We start from the raw sequence: 5534 nt of genomic DNA, 5'->3' as shown, positions 1-5534 counted from the left end.
AAAAAAAAAAAAAAAAAAAAAAAAAAGTCAGGATATCAAATGCAGTCCAATTTTCTATATTTAAGGCACATTTTTCCAATGCCAGTTAAGCTAATTTCTTCATCTATTTTATTTATTTGTTCATTTGAGATGAGTAGCTGGTCTTCTATTTCTGTTGCAATTGTGGAGTTAATTAGTTGCAGTGAAGTGACTTCCCTCAGTTACCTGAAAGAATATGAAATTATTTCTTCTGCCTCTTGGGGGTTGGAGCATATAAAGACTAGTAGACAAACAACTATAAAGAAAATTGATGCAATCCCGAGGATGGGAAACCTCAAATTTCAGGAAGAACGGTAAAGGATGGTTAGAGTTCGATTCAGAGCTGGTTGGTTGATTCATCAGGCACTAAGTTGGATAAATCTGAAATCAGGTCCTAGGTCCTGTACTGGCTTAAGGAGCTTAACATCAAGCTGAGGGGCTACTTCTCTAGTGACCCCAATCATTCCTATAGTAGTGCCAAGAGCTTCTAATTGTCATCCAACTATCTTGATAAGGTAAGCAAGAGAAAATATGATGGAAGAGAGATTCACATAAGTTTGATTTGGTTTTACGGACAAATCCATGATGTCTTGACTTAATTTGAAGGTAACCGATCTCTACTCTTTTAGAGATAATCTAGGGATTGCAAATCATATCTTCCCTCCTTCGTTAGCTCTTCTTAAATGAGTAGTACAATCCATCTAAACAACTCCATAAACCCACATCCAATCAGTTACAATAACTTACAATAACCCCTAAGAATAACTCTTTCATAACTACTAACATAACATCCCTTCCAATATGTAATCACTATTCCATCCCCATGCACAATTGCACATAGCATGTAATGTGCCTTGCATACAGGTTGACTGGGGACATAACAAGTCCCTCCCTCTTAAATTCTAGTCTTGTCCTCCTGTCCGAGTTCTGGAAATTGGTCTTCCCACAAGGCTTCACGGGGTGATAGGCCTTGGCCAGTGGATAGAGATTTGCTCCTTGCGCCTATGCTTCAACGACCTAAAACAAGCTTGTGGATTAGGATGAAAGTTCTCCATTTGATTCTCATACTGTTGGCAAATCTCCCTGAACCTCCTACCCTTGGTTTGAGTAGTGACACTTAGTAGACAAGATGTGATGTAGGTCAAGGCCTCATTAGTAGCTTCAAAGTAGGTTCACAACTAGCTATCGTGGCCATCAATTTAAGTCAATGGCCCAGCCTTATTTTGCTCCAAACTAACCCATTGAACAAGTGAGATTTCAGCCTAAGAATGGTCTTCGAGATAATTTGGAAGATTTTGGTCTTTAGTCAAGCCTTGGACAGCAAGAGTGAAGACTTTGTTGGATTTTGTTTTTTTTTTTTATTTTTTTTTATTTTTTTTCTTGCCTTTTCATTTTCTTTTTATTTCCTTTTTGAGTTTGATACAGTTCCCATTTTTGATGGTGTAGTAACGTGTGTCACGGCTGATGTGCTTTGTGTAGAAGGAAGATCTTCTAGAGACTTTCTTTTATTATTAGTGCCCTTTTTTATTTCCTTCACTTGCTTATGTGATTTGTCTAAGGACAAGAAGAGTTTCCTTTTTCAGTTTTTGTTTCTATTTTTTTACTTTCTTCTTCTTCGTTGTACATGGCTCTTAGAGGTCCTAGACAATTTTAAAGTAATGAAAAAAAATATTTGTTTACAAACTGATTGGCTATGAGATTCAGTTGGGATGAGACGACTTTGAGTTGGTCAGATGCCTAGGTGAGAGTGAAAGACTCGAACTAATAATCCCTTTCTTCTTCCCTCCATCGATTTTCTCTCTTCAATTCCCTTTATTTTCTCTAAGTTATTTAATCCATTCAACGCATGTTAGAAGGTTCATTGCAGACCCCAATCTTTGCCATTGCTGGTGTTGATCTGAGGTTACAAATCCAGACTTGCAATGCCTTTTTTTGGAGAATTCTAGGCAACATTCAAGTGTGCAGGTCCCCCAGTATCAGGCCATTAAGGCCCATGTTTTGAGGACATTTTAGAGCCCTCCTAGGGACCCCTCGACCAGCACTTGGAGGCCTTTTGAGATTCGATCTTCGAGTTACAACTTACAAGAAATCTCCATAATTCTTTACTAATTCAAGAACAATTTCAGATTTTGATTCAACCATTAAATCAGACTGATTTTTTGATACTTAGTTTGTGTTATGGTCTTCAATAACTGAAGGAATCTATGTCCCTGAATCTATTCATTACCTGAGATCTTGAGTTGGCTAATTTTCTCAGATTTGCCCTGGTTCTGTTATCTATAGCTAGGGTAGTCCTAGTCTGTTAGCTGTATCTTTTGAGTGGGGTTTTCGCTAATGTTGTGGGGATCTAACAGTACATATCAGGGACTGTTTGGGAGTGTTATTTTGTGGTGCTATAATTTGGTTCCAATTCTTGTAACTGGACCCACAGTTCTTATCTATTGAGTCCTGTATTGATCCTATTTTGGGCTTGAATCACTTATGGTTCAATCTCACACTAAGATGGATTCGGGAATCCAATCCAATGGCAGGGTCATGCCTTGTGCTCTAAATACTAAATGATGCGTGCACAAGAGATTCCCCTTTTGCTAACTTGATTAGGTGAGTAAGCAAGAGAGAAAATAGGAAGGAAGAGATAGAGATAAGTTTGATAGTTAACTTTACAGGCGAAGCCATGACATCTTGACTTAATTTGGAGGTAACCGACCTGTACTATTTTAAAGATAATTTAGGGATTGCAAATCATATCCTCCCACCTTCATTAGCTCTTCTTAAATAAGTGGTACAATCCATCTAACCAACTCCATGAACCCACGTCATGTCAGTTACAATAACTTATAATAACAACTCCTAACAACCTATTACACTACCCCATTAAAGTAACTTCCTCATCTCCTACAAAGAACTCCTTCGGAACTACCTAGGGCCCGTTTGATAATGTTTCAAGAAACGCGTTTCTGTCGTTTCTGTTTCCAGAAACAGCAGAAATGGAGTAAAAAGCGTTTGATAAAACTGTTTCGTTTCACTTATTTTCAGAAATAGAAATAGAAATTTTTACTTATTTATGCTTCAAGAAACGACCCAGGCGAAACAAGTTCAACTTGTTTCACCGTTTCTGAAAACGACTTGTGGCCATTCTTTCATTGGTTACTATTGACTTCTAAAAACATGACTTATCAAACACTTTCAATTCCGTTTCTATTTCTAGAAACGGAAATTTATGTTTCTGCCGTTTCTTGAAACAGAAACGGCAGAAACGTTATCAAACGGGCCCCTACATAACCTCCCTATCAATACGTAATCATCATTCCATTCCCATGCACGTGGCATGTATTGACCCATGCATACAGGCTGACTAGGCATGTAACAATGTGCTACACCCACTAATTTTGTTCGAGCTAGCTTCAATTTTCAGGCCTCAAGTAGGTCATACTATTCAAAATAATCATTCATCTAAGCATGACATTAGATCATAGAACACATGGAGGTCATGCTTTCCACTATAATATTTTCAATTTTATCTGTATATCATCAAAATACTGCTGAGGTGTTCCACTTTCAAAGTACGCATATGGTCCTTGAAGGAAAGTTGTGGTTCATTTGTAGGCCTTTACCCATAAACCATTGTGCTGTTGGTAGTGGATTGGGCTGGTAGTCCTTCTTTAGTCCTCAGGTCGGATGTGTAGAATTTTCTAGTGTAACATTTATACGTCATTATTATATTGCAACCACTTATGTGGACACTTATTACAATACATAAGTGATTACTTCAAGGCATCTTGAAAGTTGGGTGGCTGAACAGCTCATTGCTGTTCAGGGATTTGATACCAAATAATATTTGAATTCACCTAACACTAGATTTCAGAAAACCAATCACAAGCCAAAATGGTAGACAAAGGAAATATACCAGATTCAAAAGAAATCCAATAAAACAAAATCAATGACTATATTTGAATACAATTTTGAACAGACATTAATCAGATATAGGAGAATAAAATCTCAAAAGTATAGAATAATCTAAATGTTATATTCTTGCCCACGGAAGAATCAATAAGGGGCCAAGAATTGGCCCACAAAGGAGTCGACAAGGGCCCACAATCACACTTCTTAGAAAACAAGTAAATTAGTGCATACCAAGCACTGACGGACTTGAAAGAAGTTTATTAAGTGATTAACCCTCAGGTAGTTACTCCACTGAGCACTACAAACTGTCAGGCCAATGCCCAAGTGTACAAAATACGGATGAATGAAAATTAAAGTCCAAGTTCATTGATATGAGAACCAGAGATGCAAGAGAAATAGATACAAAAGATGAGAGTGTTGCAAGTGGAAGATTTAAGGTTTAGGAAGATGGAAGAGACGAATGAAATAGACAAAGGGGATATATATTTATGGACTTGCTCTAAAGACAATCATCTCTGCTCACGGGGAATAAATTGTACATGTATGACTTTGAACTATTGTATTTGATATAGTTTTAAGTCTCTTATTAGACACACAAAATGAGTGCTTTCCAATGTATAATTAATTATGAGCGAAAGGCGGAGAAACATATTTGGTCATTTAAGTCTTTAGGGGTATAATAGAAAATTTTCATTTAAACATAACAAACCTTATATTCATCAATTCCAAATCGCAAAGAACTTCGAACGGCAACATAGAGCAGTGAGAGGAAGAAGTCGAGGCTTGAATCTGCTTCCCCTCTCTCTCTCTCTCTCTATTGATCTTAATTTATCGCTCAATCTATCTCTGTTGATCTATTACTCGATCTATTAACATATCGTCTTTGCTTGTAATGAGAGGAAGTTGTCGATGGTTTATAGTAGAGGCTATCTTCGTCGAGGGTTTACCATTCCCAGTTCATCATTGACGAGATGAAATTTGAGCCGTATGATTAGAACTTTCCATTGCTCTATAATTAGAGTTGTTGACCAATTATATTACAGTCACAGTATCCTTTTCGCCAAATGCTTATTACCAAATTATTCAAAGCTAAGATCAACGGAGAATATAAACAAATACACGAAGTTTATAGTTTTAGGGATCATTTCAGAGGTTTATTTAATAAAGACCATTTTGAATTTTAACTCTAGGTGTGGGGATTTAAGTCACACAAGTCAGTTGTTCGATCAAATTCCAAGGAAAAATTTCGTTACATGGATTTCTATGATTACAACATATGTTCATTGTGAGTCCTTCGAAACAATCAAGCGTGTGTCGCTCTCAGTTCACCCTTTTGGTAGTGATTTAGGTATATATCGCTCTCAGTTATATTGAATTGGGTCTGCAGATTCATGGGTTGATCATCCATCTTGATTGAGAAAAAGATGAATTCACTGGGAGTTCTATTATTGATATATAATTCAAATTTAGTGGATTCTTAAAGGATGCTTGTTGCATCTCTAGTGACTTGTTTCGAAGATATTCGATTACGTGGAATGTCACGATTTTTGGGTTTACTCAGGTTTATGATTATTTTGAAGTTTGCAGATTATTTTCATAAATGTAAGTTATTG

Source organism: Macadamia integrifolia, chromosome 5 (assembly GCF_013358625.1).
Source record: "Macadamia integrifolia cultivar HAES 741 chromosome 5, SCU_Mint_v3, whole genome shotgun sequence".
In the NCBI taxonomy this organism is placed as follows: domain Eukaryota; kingdom Viridiplantae; phylum Streptophyta; class Magnoliopsida; order Proteales; family Proteaceae; genus Macadamia; species Macadamia integrifolia.
This window is presented reverse-complemented; position numbering follows the sequence as displayed.